General features: G+C 42.2%; 1 long non-coding RNA gene across 1 annotated transcript in view; it reads right to left on the bottom strand.

The window, feature by feature from the left end:
- Positions 1 to 16,523: 16,523 nt before the first annotated feature.
- Positions 16,524 to 20,624, bottom strand: part of LOC143272769 (uncharacterized) — a 72,238-nt gene continuing 68,137 nt past the window's right edge. Inside the window, exon 3 of the long non-coding RNA XR_013050356.1 lies at positions 16,524 to 16,755. This is a non-coding gene — a long non-coding RNA (uncharacterized LOC143272769). The remainder of the gene's footprint in view (positions 16,756 to 20,624) is intronic.

Here is a 20,624-nt window from a genome sequence, read left to right as displayed (position 1 = left end):
CCAGAGTGAAATGAGGCTACTTTTCAGCAGTTCATTCCAGCCAGGTAGCCACATTCCTTAGCATCATGCAGTATTTAGGCTAGGACAAGTGTAGTTAAGAAACATTTATTTTACCTTCTCAAGACCCTTTAAGTTTTGTTGCAATTTTGTTCTAACAGATGAGGACAGTGTGGTGGGGTGATGCTAAGTCGTTCCTTCAGGATTATTCAGAAAGAAGTGACAGAACATGGATATTTTAAACCTTTCTGCTGGGTAGTGGTGCCACTCACCCTTAATCCCAGCACTAGGGAGGCAGAGGCAGGTGGATCTCTGTGAGTTCGGGACCAGCCTGAGCTACAAGGCAAGTTCTAGGATAGCCAGAGCTGTTACACAAAGAAACCCTGTCTCAACAAACCAAAAACAAAACCAAACAACAACAACAACAACAAAAATGAACAAACAAATAAAACCTCACAACCTTTTAACTGCTGATTTTCATGGCTCCTTATTGGCTTTCAATGTTGCCAAAACAGAGAGCACACTGCCTCTGTCCTCCATATCACCACCAAAATGATCTTTTCTCCTTTACCTGCAATACAAGTTATCATGCTGATTCCCTCCTGTTGTGTGTGTGTGTGTGTGTGTGTGTGTGTGTGTGTGTGTGTGTGTGTGTATTGGTATATGTGTATGCACATACATGTTCTTGTGTGCACATATACTGTGTCTTTCTCTGCTGTGCAGTGAAGGGAGGTTTGACTTTCCTGAGCCTATGGTTGGAGGTAGGAACAGCTAATGTTTGTTTTGAGAGATGAACAGTTACGAACCCAGGCAAGCATAAAGGTTTCTAGGGTTTTCAAAGCATTTCAGGCCTTTTGCTAAAACCTATCAGGCCAGAGAAATGACGCTGCCACTTGCCATTCATTTTCACTGGGTTTAATGAAGATAAAGGGGTTCTCTTTAAATATCTAGTTGGGCTTAGCAAATTAACCACACTGCAGAAAGTGTGTGAGGGAACAGACCATTTGTCCTCATCATGCTCATTAGGAGGGAAAAGGTTAACTAACCTTTCTGCATTGACTTTTTCCAGAGCCCAGTGAAAGCTGTGGAGCTGGAACTCCTGTTCCAATGAGCCTTTCCCTGACTTTTATGGTAAAGTCACAGCTGCTATTCTGGCATCACTATCACTCTGGGTCTATGGGATATTGAGCCGTCTCTCAGAGCTGTGTCCAGAACTGCACGTTCTGTCCCTTTCTTAGGAAGCAGCATGTTTGTTAGTAAGCTGAGCTGACTGCATGTTGGTTCATTTCCTCATGCATCCTCCTGGCTGCTCTTGGTGAATGAAAACTGCTGTTCTCAGATCTCTGACTACAGGTTTATAGTATGGTTGTGAGCAGCTCCTCAGAGTCACAGGAAGGCTCAAATTCCTGCTCTCTATATGAGTTACTCTTCTCATAACTGTGACCAAATATCTGAGAGGAAGTGATTTAAGGAAAGAATTGCTCATGGCTCATACAGCAGGAGAACACCTTTCGCCACAGGGTCTGGGTGAGCAGTAGGGTCATGGGTAGAGTTTATGGCAGCAGAAGCACATGGTTGGCATTCCACATGCCTCAGTGAGTCAGGAGGCAGAGAGAGGAGAATGCTCGCATTTTGTGGGTGTCTAGCTTTTCTATTCTCATTCAGTCCAGAATGTCAGCACATGGAGTGGTGCCACCCATGTGCAAGGTGGTCCTGCCCTCCTCGATTAATCCCCTCACAGACATGCCCACAGGTGTGTATCCCTTGTGGTTCTGAATCCAGGCAAAATGGCCAGGGAGATTACCTTTCACACTATCCTTGAAAACACACCTTTGCAATATTTCTCAACAAGAGATAGAATCTCAACTTTATGCTTTCTGGGCTTAGTCATATGATTTGCTTTGTCTAATTGGAGGCTAGCCAAGGCATGAAAAGTGGGGTTTTCTTTCTTGTTCTGCACCTAGAACCTCAAGACTCTAATGTTACCTGCTCTGGGTTAGCCTGGTAGGGGTGGGAGACCACAGGAATAGAAACGAAGTGAACAGTTGGTCTTTTTACCTTAACAGACACTCGGAGAACTGCCAGACAAATGCAAAGGTCATATTAGATCATCCAGTTGCAAGTCAACCTGCCAAATGCCCATAGCCATGTGAGAACACCCAACAGACACAAGTCGAGCAAGGCCAGTCCAGAACTGCCCAACTGGACCACAGAATCATCATTTAAGTAAGACTGTTATGTTTCTAAGCCAGTAACTTTGGGGGTGATTTGTTACACAGCCAAATCCAAGAAATACAGTCACTTCTTTGTGGTTTATTTTATGCCAAGAAGTCTCTAAAAATCTGTGAGCATCCATTTTCAGAGTTGACTTCCATGAATTTAGTCTTTTCTATTCAACAATTACATTTTTACCAAAAATACCAGCAAGGCTTTATTTAATGTTAAATCCATATTCAGAATTCACTAGATCTGTTAATCTTTCACCTTCTACAAGAGAGACCAAGATAAACTAAGCGTAATTAAACAAATATACAAATTATGTTTTTGGGTTAACTAGTAATAAAGCACATAATGCCTATTTGAAGGAATTGGGTGTCATATTGCCATGCTCATGAATGCATGGCAGACTAAATAAAGTAATTTCCTCCCCTTACACCAGGATCAAATCTAGTTTGGGCCCAACTAGTTCAGAAATATTGGGCTGTTTTTAAAATTTGTCTGTAATCCAAGTCTTTGGGAACAAACTAAGTAGCTGAGTAAAACTAAAGTCACATGGTCAATCAATCAAAGCCATATAAAAATATATTATACCATCACTAACAATTAGCAACTATTTGAGCCAGTGTGTCACACAAACACTGACTGGCCTTCTACGACTTCAGAAGTCATATAGCTTCATTTTTATATGGTGACAAGCCCCACTTCAAGGGAGAAAACATATACCCCATCTGAGTGGAAAAAGTCACAAAAGAACAACAGGGGTGGAAGGCGTTGTTGTGACTTGATTGGAAACAGTCTGCCACCGATGGCCAAAGGAGAAACCTCTGACTTGATCTTCCATCTCATTTTTGGGTCATGATTGATGTCACAGATGAAATGGAAACAAATTTTATCACTAGGGTCTCCCCCCCCACCTCATTGCCTATCTTTATCAATGTCTAGTTACAAGAAATCAGTTACAAAACAAAACAAAAACCAACAGCAGGACAATTGATCAAAAGTGAGGGAAAAATAAGGAGTGAAGAGGTTTTGACTCAGCAGCATGTGGTTTAGCTTTGTTGGCTAAACCAAGAAATTTCACAAGTCTGGGAGGAGCCAGGTTAACAGAAAAGCATCAATAACAAGAAAGTAACAAATCTGTTCCCATCTCTACCCACCTCCATCCACTGGAGAAATCTATTCTATTTCCTTTTCCCAGGAAGACTCATGAGCCCCCCCCCCACCTTGAGCCCTCCTTGTTACTTAGCCTCTCTGGGTCTGTGGATTATAGCATGGTTATCTATTATATTACAGCTAATAGTCACCCACAAGTGAGTACATACCACCTTTGTCTTTCTGGGTCTGGGTTACCTTACTCAGGATATTTTTTTCTTGTTCCACCCATTTGCCTGCAAATTTCATGATGTTGTTTCTTTAATAGTTTAGTAATAGTTGATTGTGTAAATTTACTTTATTTTCTTTAACCATGCTTTGGTTGAGGAGCATCTAGGTTGTTTCCAGTTTCTGGCTATTACGCCTAAAGCTGCTATGAACATAGTTGAGCAAATGTGCTTATGGTAGGATGGAGCTTTCTTTGGGTATTTTCCCAGAAGCAGTATAGCTGGGTCTTGAGGTCGATTGATTGCCAATTTTTTGGAAAAGGAGGGATCAGATATGTGTTGTGGGGAGTGGAGGGAGAGAGTACTGGGAGAGATAACTGGAACTGGGGGGGTGGATTTTAGTGGTGAGGTAAAAACCTAGTACAATGGAAACTCCCAGGAATCTATGATGGTGACCCTAGCTAAGACTCCTAGTAATGATGGATTAGAGCCTGTAGCCAGGTGAGGCTTGCAGTGGAGGGATGGGGACACCAACCCAGCCACATAACCATCAACCTACAATTTGTCCTGCCTGTGCTGGGTAAAGGTTGCACAGGACTTGTGCGAGTGGCCAGCCAGTGACTGGTCCAGCTTGAGAGGAAGCCCATGCCTGATACTGCCTCAAGGGCCAGGAACCAAAGGCTGGATAACCCAGAGACCTAGGATAGAACCAAACATCTACAGAAAAAAAATCAATGAAATGGTTCCTAATGAAATTTGCTATACTTGTAGACTGGAGCCTGACATAATTGTCATCAGAGAGGCTTCATCCAGCCACTGATGGGAGCAGATGCAGAGAGCCACAGCTAAACATTAGGTAGAGCTTGGAAAATCCTACAGAAGAGGGGAAGAAAGGAAGGGTTGTAGGAGCCGGAGGGGTCAAGGACAGCACAAGGAAACACATAGAATCAACTAACCTGGCTCATAGGGGCTCACAGAGAGTGAATGAGAATCAGGGAGTCTGCATGGGACTGACCTAGGTCCTCTGCATACATGTCATGGTTGTGTAGCTTATTCTTCTTGTGGGAATCCTAACAGTGGGAGCAGGGGGCTGTCTCTGACACTTTTGCCTGCTTTTGGGACCCTTTTCCTCCTACTAGGTTGCCTTATTCAGCCTTAATATAAGGGAATGTGTCTAATCTTATTACAACTTGATATGGCATGTTTGGTTGATATCCCTGGGAGGTCTTCCCTTTTCTGAAGGGAAACAGAGAAGAAATGGATCTGGGGGACAGAGGTGGTTGAGGGGAGGGAATGAGAGGAGAGGAGGGAGGAGAAACTGTTGTCAGGAGGTGACATATGAGAGAAGAATAAAGGGGAAAAAAAAGAAAGAATCTAACAAATCACCAACAAAACGTGAATTGGAACATCTTAGAGTGCAACTGCAGTGCAGAGGAAGAACTGAGAAAGGCCGTCTGTCTCACTTTGAGCCAACCTATAAGCATCATCTCATGTAAATTTCAGAATTTTTATCCCAAGTTGATCTAATGTCCATAAAACTTCCATAAACTCAGGGTTCATAGCTTTTAGGGAAAGGTGGGAAAAACTAGTATGAAAAAGAAAACCAAAAGAAAGCAGGGTGCTGCCCAGTTAAGCAATCATGAGGGCTACTAGTCTCCCACTCACAGAGCAAGAAGTCAAACAGAAGAAACCTCACAAGGAGGTAATCCTCAAGACCTCTTTCCAGGCTCTCCCGAATTCTGTGAGAACAAAGCTATTCTTCATGGAGTTTGGCAGCTGTCACTCAGGTGTCCTGGTTATACCCAACTATTTCAGTTTTTTAAAAGATTCTGATCATTTGGGAAATTCTGCACATTTTGAAATTATTTCCAAATAAATCAGATTTAAATTTTTAGCTTCATAGAAAACACTGGTCAAACTGTTCTCCATTGAACAATTTATTGAGAAGCCATAGGAACCCACTTCTAAGATGAGCACACAGGAACTTAGCTCATCCCTGAAAGGAGCTGGCAATAACATCAAACATGTGTTTCTGGGACAGATATAGATAGATAGATAGATAGATAGATAGATAGATAGATAGATAGATAGATAGATAGATAGATAGTGATTATAGATAGATAGATAGATAGATAGATAGATAGATAGATAGATAGATAGATAGATAGATAGATAGATAGATAGACAGACAGATTCAACCTTAAGTGGCTTCAAATGTTCAGTGTCTTAAGCCCCAAAGTGGTCCTGGGAGTTTTCTTTCTCCCGTGCAGCGCTTCACAAAGAGCATCTTTGCATCTTTGGCCTTAAGGCCCTTTCCTCTGGAAACCAGATCTAAATGGGCTTTGCTTGGAGCTGGGTTTTGTTTTGCTTCATTTTGTTTTGAGCTCTCTCGGGCATTTCAAAACAGCTCAGTGCCCTCTACGGAGTTATAATGCATTAAAAATCCTTTTTCCCCATCTCACTTATTATCTGAAATTACACAGCACTGAAACAGTGGAAGATCTCTTCACCCTGATAGGCTAATTTTAATGATTGACTGAGGAACTGGTAAAATTTTACTTCAATGCTCCACTGTCATTATGGAATTAGTAATAACAGCCGTGGTTGCATAGAATTCTAATGAAGCTGAGGGGGTGGCATGAGGGCTGGGCAGGAGTGTCTCTGCTTCCAACCATCTGAGGCTTAGCTCTGCTAAACACCCATCTTCAAATTTGAAACTGAATGGCTCTTCAGGAAGGGGAGTTTTCTTTAATGAGGCTTATATTCTCTCCAGTCTCTAATCTGTGCTGGAATGGAAACTGGAGATAGGGGCTGACTTGTACAATGTTCCAATGGAGAACAGTTTAGCAGTGCATGATATAAGCCACATATAAGGATGAACTCAGGAGGCCATGTGCCTTATCAGAGCAAAAATGGAAGTGGACAGGGCCTGGACATATGGAAACTTAGACTTAGAGCTTCCTAGGCTAGATATTGGCTCTCTGGAGGCCTCTCAAATAGGTTCTTTTCAGGGATGCTCTAGTGGTCTGAATGAGAATAGCCCCCATAGGCTAATATATTTGAATGTGTGGTTCCCAACTGGCAGACTGGGGAGGACTAGGAGGTGTGGCCTTGTTGGAGGAAGTGTGTCACTAGGGGTAGGCTTTGAGGTTTCAAAAGTTCATGCCAGGCCCAGTCTCATTCCCTCTGCCTCCCCCTCTGTCTCTCTCTGTCTCTCTGTCTCTCTCTCTCTCTCTCTCGGTCTCTCTCGGTCTCTCTCTCTCTCTCTCTCTCTCTCTCTCTCTCTCTCTCTCTCTCTCTCTCTCTCTCTCTCCTTCCTGCTTGTGGATCAGATGTAAACTCTCAGCTACTGCTCCAGCACCATGCCTGCCTGCTGTCACAGTCTCTGCAGTGATAGCCATGGCCTCATTCTCTGAAGCTGTAAGCAAGCTTCCAATAAAATACTTTCTTTCATTAGTTACTTTGATCATGGTGTCTCTTCACAGCAATAGAACAGTAATTAAGAGAGGTGCTCATTAAATAAACAGTATAAAGAAGAGATTTAAATATCAGAGTAGTGGAACTGGAAAGAGGGCTCACAGTTAAGAGCACTTGTGGCTCTTAAAGAGGACCCTGACCCTGGTTCAGGTTTAGCACCTCCACTGAATGGCATACAATTACTGGAACTCCAGGTCCAGGGTATTCACTGTTCCCTTCTGGCTTCTACAGGCACCTGCATGAATGTGGTGCACATACACTCACATGTGGGTACACAGATGCATCTAAATATAGATTAAAAATAATCTCCTATGGAGATATTTATCGTGTTTACTTTCATCATTTGTACCCCAATTTCTCTTTCCAGTTCACCTCCCACAGCCATATCCACTATTCCTACTATAGTAATGTTTCCAAAAGGGATTTCTTTTTGAGAAAAGGAGTTACATTTTAGGCAAGGCAGACCAGGAACTCCCTATGTAGCCCAGGCTTGTCTTGAACTTAAGGCTCTTTTGCTTCAGCCTCCAGAGCCCAGAGATTTATAGACAAATGGACGTTGTGGTCATCATCAGCAGGTACTTCTCTTCTTCCCCTATTCCAGGATATTCCTTTGGAACCTTTTTTTTCTGCCATGTCCTGCATAGCTCCAGCAATTAACTGGTATGGTAAGGAAGTGAAGACACACAAATACACTCACATACATACTCACATGTGCAGAGAGGGGAGGGGAAGGGAAGAGAAGGTGTGATGGCTATTCTTGGTTGACAACTTGATTATATCTGGAATGAACTACAATCCAGAAATAGAGAGCACATCTGTGATCTGGTTCTTAAGGCAGGAAGACAACATGCCTTTGATCCAGATCTTGAGCCTGGAAGACACAGGTTTTTGATCTGGAATTTGGACAAGATGAAACATGCCTTTAATTCAGATCTTGGGACAGGAAGCCATACCTTCAATCTGGGCCACACCTTCTTCTAGAAGCCTATATAAGGACAGTGGAAGAAGAAAGGGGTTGTTTATTCCTCCTTCACCTGCTTGCCCTTCCCTTGTCAGCACATCCATTCTTTCACTGGCATTGGAGCCTATGTCTACAGGAGTCCAGCATATATAGAAGACCAGCTGAGATACTCAGCCTCATGGGACTGAACAACTACTAGATTCTTGAACTTTCTATTCATAGCTAGCCATTGTTGGACTGCATCCTTTAAGCCATTCTAATACATTCCCATTTACATACATGTATATGTGTACACACCACACACACAGATAGATAGATAGATAGATAGATAGATAGATAGATAGATATTCATTTTATAAGTTCTGTGACTCTAGATAACCCTTACTAGTATAGATATTGGTACCAGTGTAGTGGGACATTGCTGTGACAGACTTGACCATAGTTTGGGGAGGATTGTGGAAAGATTTTGAAACTTTGGGCTAGAAGAGTCATCACTGAGTATTAAGAGTTCTGTGGGATGTTTTGTAGGAACTTGGAAGATAAGAATGAGAGCAGTGCAGAGGATGGAGGCTAGGCTTGTGATGTTTCAGAGGGAAGTTATTTATTATTTTGAATTAAGATCCTTTGGTTCTGATTAGCTGGGGCTGAAGAATCAGCTGTGATTAACATGATGCCAGAACTACTAAAGTGAAACCAATAGATGCAGGTTAGCTGGAGCTAAGAAATTAGTGGTGGCCTGGACTGGTCTACTCTGGTGACCAGCCTAGCAAATAACCTAACTGTCATCATAGAGCCTTTGTCCAGTGACAGATGGAGGCAGATACAGAGATCGACAACCAGGCACCAGGCTGAGCTCTGGGAATCCAACTGATGAGAGAGAGGAGAGATACTGCAGGCCAGGGATGTTGAGATCATGATGGGAGGACATGCAGAGATGACTGGCCACACTAGTGGAAGCCCATGAACTGTGGATTGGTGGCTGTGGAGCTCCCATGGGACTGGACTAAGCCCCCTGGATACGGAAGATGATTGTTTGGCTCGAACTGTTTGGGGGGCACCCAGGCAGGGGGATTGGGATCCGTCCCTGGTCTATGGGTAGGATTCTGGAATCCGGTGCCTGTGGTGTGACACCTTGCACAGCCTTGGTGCAGTGGGAAGGGGCTTGGACCTGCCTGGGCTCAGTGTGCTGGGCTTTGCTGACTCCCCATGGGAGACCTTGATTTGGGAGATGTGGGGATGTGGGGTGGCTTGGGAAAGAGGGCTGGGGGATGGGAGGAGAGAGGAGGGGGGTCTGTGGATAGCATGTGGAGTGAGTAGAGAATTTCTTAATAAAAAAAGAAAAGAAAAGAAAACAAATTAGTGGTGGTTAAGAAGAGACCAGTATCATTGAGGTGAAATCTTCTGGGAAGTGTTTCCTGAGAGCACAGAGAAGCTGTGTTCCAGAGGAGGCCATGGTTATACCTCATGCTGGCAGCCAGATTTGGTAATATTAAGTGTCACCAGGTAGTACTAGTTTAAGGGCATGAAGGGGTCATGGAGAGCAGCTGAGGGTTGGCACTGTAAAAGGCCAGGAGAGTCCATTGGTGAAGGTACAGCATCAGTGGCAGTTGAAGGCCCAAGACTGAAAGGATCACTTGTACTGGCTGGTTTAGTATGACAACTTGACACAAGCTTGAATCATCAGAGAGGAAGGAGCCTTAGTTGAGGAAATGCCTCCATGAAATTCAGCTGTAATGCATTTTCTCAATTAGTGATCAATGGGAGAGGGCCCCATCTATTGTGGGTGCTGCCATCCCTGGGCTGGTGGTCCTGGGTTCTATTAGAAAGCAGGCTGAGCAAGCCAGGAGAAGCAAGCCAGTAAGCAGCTCTCCTCCATGGCTTCTGCATCAGCTCCTGCCTCCTATGCCCTATTTTGAGTTCCTGTCCTGACTAACATCAATGACAGCAATATGGAAGTATAAGCCAAATACACCCTTTTCTCCCCAACATGCTTTTTGGTCATGGTGTTTTGTCACAGCAATAGAAACCCTAACAAAAATAGATGGGAAGAGAAGGGAGGTGAGAGGAGAGAAGAGAAGAGGAGAGGAGAGGAGAGGAGAGGAGAGGAGAGGAGAGGAGAGGAGAGGAGAGGAGAGGAGAGGAGAGGAGAGGAGAGGAGAGGAGAGGAGAGGGGTATTGGTGGAAATATTAAGGCAACTCCACATAGTTAAAAGGGAGGTTTATTTTGTGGGGTAACTTACAAGTGAAGGGATAGGTTACAGGGTCCGGGAAAGGTATAGCACAGTCCAGCAGTGTTCTCTGAAGAACTCTGCTCGGTCTACCTCCAGTGTCCAGGATCCAGGAACCAAGAGAGCTGGCACATCCAGATCTCAGGTCTTAAGCTCTCCCGTCTTGGCCTGCCTTGTAGGCATGGCAGTTATTGGAAGCCTCAATGGGGGTAGTATTTCCTGGATAAAGCTGGAACAGCTACCCACTACATAGGGGAGGGGAGGGGAGGGGAGGGGAGGGAAGGGAAGGGGAGGGGAGGGGAGAGGAAGGGAGGGGAGAGAAGGGAAGGGGAGGGGAGGGGAGGGGAGGGGAGGGGAGGGGAGGGGAGGGGAGAGCTGGGATTGAGTGGACTGGGCTCTCTGACCAAGAAGTTGCAGCAGCTCAGAAGCTCATCATGTTTTCTATATATGTTGACAAGGAAGGTGGGTTACTACATACAGCTAAATCAAGGAGGCAGAGTTTATGATATACAGTTGAATAAATGAGTCAGATCTCCAAAGTTGGAGTTACAAGCGGTTTTGAGCCACCCAACGTGGGTGCTGGGGACTGTCCTCTGGTCTTCTGGGTAAGTGGGAATCACTCTTAACTACTGAGCCGTCTCTCCAACCCTGAGATTCTGAATTCCTTTACCCTTTGGTCATTTACTGAGCATTTAGTCTGAGTCCATTCTGTTTAAAGTACATTGCTAAGTACTGTGGAAAGATGAGAAGTAAGTACTCTCTTTCCTCTCCCTTATAATTGACTTAAAACAAGGACCTCATTAGAGAGGAGTGTCAATACTCCATCTCTGGAAGTCCCAGAGGGATTGTTTTGTGTCCCCTAGATAGATTACAAACAGGAATCGCCGGGTATGTCTTTTGACTTTGCCCTGCTCTGTGCTGTACCTCTTGGTTCTTGGTGTTTCTGTTTGGTTTTGGGTTTGGGTCCTTGAAGATGTTTGTTTCTGAATCCCTATACCAAATTTAGAAATTTTTGGTGTATTGTATCAGTGCAGAAAGGTTACACCCTACCCAAGAAGTCTCCCCGAGCCCTCTTTTCCTTCCCCTAAAGAGTGACTGTAATTGTGACTGCCCATGGCATCAATTTTATCTGCATTATATCTTACTTTATACTTTATTTTGTTTTTAGGTTAGTCTCAAATGCAAGGCTCAAGAATTCTGATTTTGCTTTAAATATTGATGCTTATGAGGTTCATCGTGTAGTTTATATATAATTACACATTGTCTATGCTCATCATTGCATATTATTCCAGTGTGTGAATACACCATGATTTATATAGACATACTATTGTTGCTGGGCAGCTGGATGGTTTCCAGTTGGAGCCCATTATGAACAGTGCTATAGTTGTTCTATTATATATCTCCAGTATGCAAATACAGTTCTGTAGGTATGTGCTCAGGAGTGACTTTTCGGGTCAAGAGGTCTGTGTGTAGTTTCACATCAGTAGGAGCCAAATTGAGTGACACTCCCATCAAGTATGTTGCTGGAAATATCCCAGCAGATGAAAGAATTCAACTGTTGTCCTCACTAGTATTTGTTTTTCCAAACTGGCATATTAGTTATGCTAATGGGTGCAAGGGTAGGTCTTACAAATTTTTCTACAATTTTTTTTTAATCTTTGAAGCAAACCATAAAAATTTCATGTGAGCATTTTTTAATTACTTAACATTGTTGCTGCTATAAACATCTATATTTTGCACAATTTTTGTTCATTGTGCTTTAAAGTTATGACTCGTGTTGGGAGTGGCCTTCGACTTACCCAATTGGAATATATATATATATATATATATATATGGTTCACCTCCCAGAATGCTTTTTTCTGTTAGACTTTTCTGCCTCATTGTCTTCCTGACCCTCTCATTTTCTACCCCACGTTTCTACTTGATCCCCATAATTCTCTTTATCTTCATTTTTAATTTACAAAGCATTAAGTATTTCTTTCCTTTACAGTTTCCTTGACTATGTGGGCATACTTCTCAGGCAGTCTTTCGGGGGACACTGGTTTTGCATTCTTAAATACTCTCCTCCTGTTTCTAAGCATGCACTTGAACTTAGAAGTGAGATGATGGTTAGCAGTGTGAGCTCTGAGGTCAAATTTTTCTGGGTCAGATGCCAATGTTGCAACATGCCAACTCTGTAACTTCAGGAATTATTTACCTACTATAAACCTCAATCTCCTCACCCCTAAAATGGAGTGGATATTAGCTTTCTCTTGGGTTTGTTGGAAATTTTACCTTATCTTTGTGTCTGACATACTGTTATTCGGTGGCTGTCACCTCTCATTTGACTCATGTCTTGAATTCTTGAACCTTATACCACATGGAATTCCCTTGCCCTGCTCGGCCCTACCCTGCTAGTCATTTCCTCCCTTGGCTATTTAGTTGGTCTACCGTGTATCCGATCCTGAGTCAAGATGATGTTAATAGTGAACAAAACAGTTGTGGTCCTTGTCTTCAGAGGATAGAATTTAGTTTGAGTGATGACAAATCAGACATCAATAGTACTGCATCAAAAACTATTGTGCTGTGCATCTAGAACAAAAGGCATGGCATTCTTAGACAGTGTCTAATTGGAAGGTATGACGTAGGTGGAGAAAACTCGTAAAGAGACCCCTGTTGTGGAGTCTAAATAATGGGAAAGACTAAGTAGGCACTCCATCCATTATAGACTGACTACCTAAGAGATTATAATTATTGCTCTTTTAGTTGCTGTTCCCTCTTTCATTCATGAAGGTTATGCTCAAGACTGCCTAACAGGTGGCCTCAAGAAGCCATGCATCCTGGCAGTCATGCCTCTGTAGTCTTCTTCCACACTAACTCTGGGCTTGTCATATGACTTGCTTTAACCAGTAGGATACTAGCATGTAACACAAACAGAAGCTCTTAGTCTACCACATGGATTCCTTTTTGTTCATTTTTCTGTCCCTGTATGATAGCTTGTAGGGAGGAAACCCTTAAAGGCTGGGGGATTCTGCAAAAAGAAACAAACATTTAGGCAAGTCTAGCCAGCCCCTGATGGTTCTAGCCATGAGAACTGTGTGTGGAGCTGTCTCGGCTCCCCAGTGCCTCAGTCAAGGCCAGGGGGACAGTAGCACATAGACAGATAGCCTTTGAGCCAGTATCCTGCCTGAACAGTAGAATCCTGACTATACGTTATGGTGATATTGTGTTGTCTAAAACATTGTGCACCCTAATAAACAGAACAGCCACTAGATACAGAGGCTAGAAAATTGTGGCACACACACCTTTAATCTTAGCATTCCAAAGGCAGAGATCCATCTGGATCTCTGAGTTCAAGGCTACACTGGAAACAGCCAGGCATGGTGACTCATGCCTTTAATCCCAGGAAGTGATGGCAGGAAGCAGAAAGGTATATAAAGCGTGAGAACCAGGAGCTAGAGACTGGTTAAGCTTTTAGGTTTTTGAGCAGCAGTTCAGCTGAGATCCATTTGGATGAGGACTCAGAGGCTTCCAGTCTGAGGAAACAGGATCAGCTGAGGAATTGGCAAGGTGAGGTGACTGTGGCCTGTTCTGTCTCTCTGATCTTCCAGCATTCACCCCAATACCTGGATCCAGATTTGTTTTTATTAATAAGACCTGTTAAGACTCATGCTACAATACCTTTTTCAGGACACTATATTCTAGGATGCTTTTTTTTTATCTAGTAATAGGTACCTGAATCCTAGAGCTCATTTGTCCTATCTGAATTAGATTCATACTGTGTATAAAAAAGATGGAGAGTGGACTAAATACTTTCTCCCAACATAGCTCAGTCATTCTGAGGCATCTGAATGTCATGCCTATGAACCCCCTGCAGGCTGATCCTATCTGTTTGTCATTTGTGCACATATGCTTTTTCCTGGGGCTAGGGCTTAATAGTTTTCACTGTGCTGTTCCCCAAGGGATCTGTGTTTCCTCAAACACAAGAAAACAAGACACTTAATATATTCTCTAAAAATATTTTTTTCCTGTAAAGTGATGAATAGAAAGAAAAAGAAAGCCATGGTGCCTAATTATACTAACTGGAATTGGGGTGGTCTCCAGAGCAAAAGGGTAGTAATTTTTTCTCCTAAAGACTGCTTTAGATAGCATTGAACCTAGAACTCTTTTGCCAAATAAGTTACTTCTCTTCCTGTGTTGCAGAGTGTATCACACTTTGAGTCTTTTTTAACTTGGGCTAGTTTTGCCATGTTCTCCAAGTGTGATTTTAAAATAAATAGTAGAATAAATAATGAAATTCAGAATCATGTTACCACTAGCATTTGTGGGACCCCTGGCAGGAGTTGAAATGGATGCTCCCATGTGACACATAAATACTTTAAAGTTATAAACCAGATTAACAAGGTCTTGAACGAAATATAACATGTTATTAATGCATTATCGGACACAGCTTCACATTTAGAATCTTCAGATGAGTTTTTGTATTGGTTTCAGACAGCATAGAGGGTGGCCTATGACCCCTGTACATGCCCCTGTGCCAGAAAACATCTTGTCTTTGCTGTATTTCCTAGTTCAATTCTGCTCTACACAAGAACCAACCACATGGCACAGCCCCACCCACGCTTTATAGCTATCAGCCATTGCTTTCAACCTCCTCAATTCTAGTGGAGCATAGTGGAGTCAAACAGCTTACTCTTAGAAGGCAGAGAGTGGGTCAGACCTTAGAGTCTATGACCCGTTTCCCCAGTAAGTCTCCCCCATACTACAATGACCAGAGCCATTAAATGGCTTATTGAATTAGAGGTAGAATAATGTACTCTGGGTTATGTTTTCTATTTTTCAACCTGAATATGCAATCATCTCTTCTTCTCAGCTATGATGGGAAGACTATCATAATAGCAATATCAGGGACACCTGTGCAAACAGCCACAGTCAACCAAGGGCTGTCCTGTGCCACGCACTGTGCGAGCCTGTCACGCCCATCATGCCAATGATTTCTCATAGCAGCCTGGTGATCGAGCTCTCCTTCCTATTTTAAAGGCAAGGGAATTCAGATCCTTGAAAGTGTAAAGTGATAATATTTTGAACCAAGGCAAATCTGATTCCAGAATCCTTGCTCAGAACTGCTTTACAAGACTGCCCTTTAAGAACAAGCCTCGACTCTCTTAACTCTCTGTGACACTTTTTCCATGTAAGACCTTCCTTTTGGATAACCTTAGTCATATTTTAAGCATGGCTATTTTCAGCATAAAAGATGATATGGGCAGAACCCTCTTGGGGTTTTTACCCTTAGAAATACAGTAGTTTTGTTTTCCTTCCAGATTAAGTTCATTTATCCTTTTTGCCCCCAACTCTGTTCTCAAAATGTGCTTTCCAGACTTGTGAGATGGGTCAGTGGGCAAAGGTGCTTGCCACCAAGACTGATGACCTGTGTTGGATCCCAGAACACACAAGGAAAAAAGGGAGAACCGACTCATACAAGTAGTCTCTGATCTCCTCACACTTGTGGGAACATCTGTCTGTATGCATGTGTGCATGAACAGACATACATAAGTAAGTAAATGTGAAAATACATTTTCAAATGATGCACATGCTACATGTGAGTGTTCTAGAATGTGGAAAAGTATTTTTAACACTCTGAAGGCTGTCCACATGTATGGCACCACTTGAAAGAATCTTGCATTATGAGTGAATTCTATTTTCTTCCCACTTATCAGTATAATAAGTACATGCTGGTTTCTTTTAACAAGAAAAAAAATCAGGTATGGGATGGAAGAATTTGAAAAGATGAAAATTTATGCATTAATTCCAAAAGGTTAAGGACGTATTTGGATTCAATGTGTTACTTCCATACAGGTATGCAGGGAGATAGACCCAGGTGACCCTCTGGGGCTGGGGGTGGGGTGCCTCTCAGGATTGGGCAAATGAAGAACACTGTGGAGCTGGAAGGGAACATTAAATGGCCATGCAAAGCCTTGCTTTGGGGAGGAGAATACTGGATGGAAAGTCACTTGTGCATGGCCACACCACTAGTGAGTGACAGGATCCTACCTAGAGCATAGGCCTTAAGACTACGGAGATGGCTTCTTCTCTACATGCTGTCATCAGCTCTGAACTGACAGGCACCAGCTGCCTGTGCTTTGCTGCAGGACTGACATATTTCCACTTGGAGTAGGCGTCTTGCCTGTAGTGCTGTTTATTCTAAAGACTCTTGGATGCTTCTGGCTTGGGGAAGGGTGTGTGATTTATGGAAATTAGACTAGTGTTGTGATAAACTTAGCAGTGGTTGGTCACATCCAATGACAGGTGACAGTTTTATTCTGAAAGAAGCTAACTCCATAGTGAGGAAGAGAAAGATTTTTAATGACAGTGAACTTCCTTCTCTAATGGGAAAAGGCAAGGATCCCATTTAAAGAGAGGTTGGAGAGAAGTCCCACAGTTTGTATATTTTTCTCTAAATGCTTTTGGGTGGGGCAGATGGCCTTGGCACATACATAGGCATCTCAGAATGAATCTGTCTCCTCCATCCTAGCACATTTTTCTTCTGTGTTGTTAGATACATGCTCTACAGAACCTGGAAAACAGAATAAGATTCAAGTATTTTAACTCAAAAGTTCCATCTCATTTGAGCAATCTTGTATAGATGTTCTGGCCAGACACAGTTTTAATCATCCATTAATCTAATAATATAATAATGAACCAACCAGTGGCAGGTGAAGATAGAAATATAATAGGTGATAGTGGAGTTGAGTGAAGGAATCAAGAAAGAGGAACACCCCTAAACTAGACTTAGAAGTTTCAGGGGGGTCTTGGGCAAAATCAATGTGAAAAACTACTTGCAAGTTCTCTAGTAATTAATTCTGCCGCTGTAATGGACAAGGCCAACGGTGGATATCCACACCTCACCTTACCGCCACCACAATTATAACCCAGGCAGGTATAACATCTCACAGATTGCTTTCATTCTTTTTCCTGCCCTGAAAGAATAGTGGAATTTCCAGCAATGAGAAGTCAGAAGACCAGGTAATATGAGCATGTCCCCTAACTCTTTGATAGCATCCTTCTGACTGCTTTGTTATTTAGAGGATGCCGTCTGTAGAATAGTAATCCCCCCTTCTTTCCCCTCCTTATCCTCCTCCTCTCCCTCCTCCTTTCTTGTGTGCTTCCCAAGCATTGGCATGTTGCATAGATTTTTTTTCAGTTTTACTAGAACTCATAAGAGTATTATAATTATTCTTATATCAGATGATGTTTCAAAAGGCTAGTTACTTATACCAATGCACCCAGCTACTGTGGTAGCAATCAAATTTATGGTATTAGCTTCATATTACTTTAATGAAATACCCAAGACAATTAACTTATAAAGAAAAAAGCTTATTTGGGCTGATAGCTTTAGAGGGCCCAGTTTAAACTCTGGAAAGTGTATACATGGCCTCTCACAAAACAACCTATCATGGTAGAAGTGTGTGATAAGGAAAACTGTTCTCATCAGCCTGGAATGAAAAGGGAACAAGAAAGGGTCAAGGTTCCACCATCCCCTTCAATGCCTACAAAGACATAAGCATGTCCAGCCATCACCCTAAAGTTTCCAGCTCCCAAAGATGCCTTCCTGGGGAACAAGACTTTACTATATAGACCCTTCAGAGACATTTTCCTCAAACAGAGCATATAGTCACATTTCGTATGCTGGGGTCAGGAACTGGCTATATTGAGTAGTTAAGGGTAAGCATCTCACATAGAATAAAGGTATGTATGGAATGCAAATTCAGGACCAATGTCTTCTCTAGCAAAAGCAAGAGGTTTCCTTCACTTGAGAGAAACTCATAGATACCAATGAACACAGGTGCCAGTTTAAGAGAACATTAGTGAACAGTTGGCATGGAGAGAGGGTACACATAGCCCTGACAGTTGATAAAGCTGCATCAAGTCCTACTCCATGTAGAAGTCATCCAGAATCCAAACCCTATCCAACTTAAATTTTTATTGAAAAGATACATTAATATAATTAACTTCTTAAGGCAAGTCAGATTTCACCTTCACTGAACAACTGGAATTCATAATAAACTAGTCAAAGATACCCATGAGGACACATTTACAGAACGGTGGCAAATCAGTATTTAAAAGAAAAATAACTCAAAAAGCCCATTGGCAAATTTATTTAAGACATATTAGAAAGATGAAGATACTAAGAACAAAATATGAGAGGCAATGGGAAACATTCCAAGAAGGGTGAATCATTAAGCTTCAATAATTAATTCAAGATGCCCAGTGTTGTGACACAACCAATCATCCCCTTGATTTAGAGTCTGAGGCAGGAATAGCATGAATCCAAGTTTATCCTGGGCCATGAAACCAGTCAGGCCATCCTGGGCTATATCATATATATGTTCATGTTCCTATAAACAACCAAGTAAACAAATAAAAAATGTAGGAACAGGCCACACCAGTCATAAGAACAGGTAAGTGACCCACCTGCCAGCTGAATTGCCATACTCCCTAGATTTGGCTCCCAAAGACCCATCCCACCACCTCCCCCGCACCTCACTACCCACCCCATGACTGGCCCCCATCTCCAATAATGGCAGACTTCTGCTGCTCAAGTGCAGACCATACCATTCAGAAGAACAGAGATACCCTGCTACACCTAAGGCCAAGCTAGCCACCAGAAGTCCAGGCTCCAACTTGGACAGAGACTCTCCACTAGATCAGAGGTCATACTGGCTGTCACAAATCCAGGCCACAAAGACCAGAAGACCAAAGAGGAAACAGAAACCAAGGAACAAGTTACCCATCCAACAAAGACAAACTCAGAAATCAACACCTAGAGCTATAATCATCCTAAACCCAGATGCCTAAATGCCAGTGTAAGAACACAATCAACACCAGGAAAGGCAATATGGTACCGCCAGAGCTCAGCTATCCTACTACAGTAAGACCTAAATATTCCAATGCAGCTGAAGCACAAGAAAATGACCTTAAAACCAACTTTATGAAGATGCTAGAGGTCCTTAAAGAGGAAATGAAAAATGTCCCTTAAAGAAATTGAGGAAAAAGCAAACAAAAATTAAAGGAAATCAATAAATCCCTTAAAGAATGTCAAGAAAAAAAAAACAAGCAGGGGAAGGAAATTATTCAAGACCTGAAAATAGAAATAGAAGCAGTAAAGAAAATACAAACTGATGGAATTCTGGAAATGGAAAACCTGGGGAAGAAAAGAAGAACTACAGATGTAAGCATCACCAACAAAATACAAGAGATAAAAGAGAGAATCTTAGGCATTGAAGATATGATAGAAGAAATAGATTCATTGGTCAAAGAAAATATTAAATAGAAAAAAATTACTAACATAAAACATTCAGGAAATCTGGGATACTATGAAAAGACCAAACCTAAAAATAATAGGAACAGAAGAAGAATTCCAGCTCAAAACCCAGAAAATATATTTAACAAAATCATAGAAAAAAATTTTCCTAAGCTAAAGAAGGACATGTTTATAAAGGTACAAAAAACATACAGAACATCAAAGAGATTGGCCCAGAAAAGAAAGACCCCACACCATATTATAATCAAAACACTAAACATACAGAACAACAACAACAACAAAAAGAATATTAAAGGTGCAAAGGAAAGAGGCCAAGTAATATATAAAGGAAGACTTATTAGAATCACACTTGACTTCTCAATGGAGACTTTAAAGGGTAGAAGGGCCTGGACAGGTATTTTTCAGACTCTTAAGAGACCACAGATGCCAGCTTAGACCTTCAATCACTATAGAGGGAGAAAACAAGGTATTTCATGACAAAGTCAAATTTAAACAATATTTACCCACAAATACAGCCCTATAGAAGGTAGTAAACCCAATAGAAGAGAAAGTGTGGAATAGCCTTGAACACACTGGCATAGGAGACAACTTACTGAACAGAATACCAGCCATGCAGCCACTAAGATCAACAATGAATAAATGGGACCTCATGAAACTGAAAAGCTTCTATAAGGCGAAGGACACCATCAATAGGACAAAATGGCAGCCTACAGAATGGGAAAGATTTCACCAACTCCACATCTGACAGAGGTCTAACATCCAACATTATAAGAACTCAAGAAACTAGACACCAACAAACTAAATAATTCAATTAAAACAATGAGGGCACAGATCTAAACAGAGAATTCTTGATAGAGGAAACCAAAATGGTTGAGGGAAAAAAAAGGTTCAACATCCTTAGTCATCAAGGAAATGCAAATCAAACTGACTTTGAGATTCCATCTTACATCTGTCAGAATGCTAAGATCAAAACCACAAGTGAGAGCTCATGCTGGTGAGGATGTGGAGCAAGGGGAACACTGCTCCATTGCTGGTGGGAGTGCAAACTTATATAGCTACTTTGAAAATCAATATTCCAGTTTTTCAGAAATTTGGGAATAGATCTACCTCAAGACCCAGCT

The sequence above is a fragment of the Peromyscus maniculatus genome, chromosome 4 (assembly GCF_049852395.1).
Source record: "Peromyscus maniculatus bairdii isolate BWxNUB_F1_BW_parent chromosome 4, HU_Pman_BW_mat_3.1, whole genome shotgun sequence".
Classification (NCBI taxonomy): Eukaryota; Metazoa; Chordata; class Mammalia; order Rodentia; family Cricetidae; genus Peromyscus; species Peromyscus maniculatus.
The sequence above is the reverse complement of the archived record's forward strand: the minus strand, read 5'-3'. Positions and strand labels throughout refer to the sequence as shown.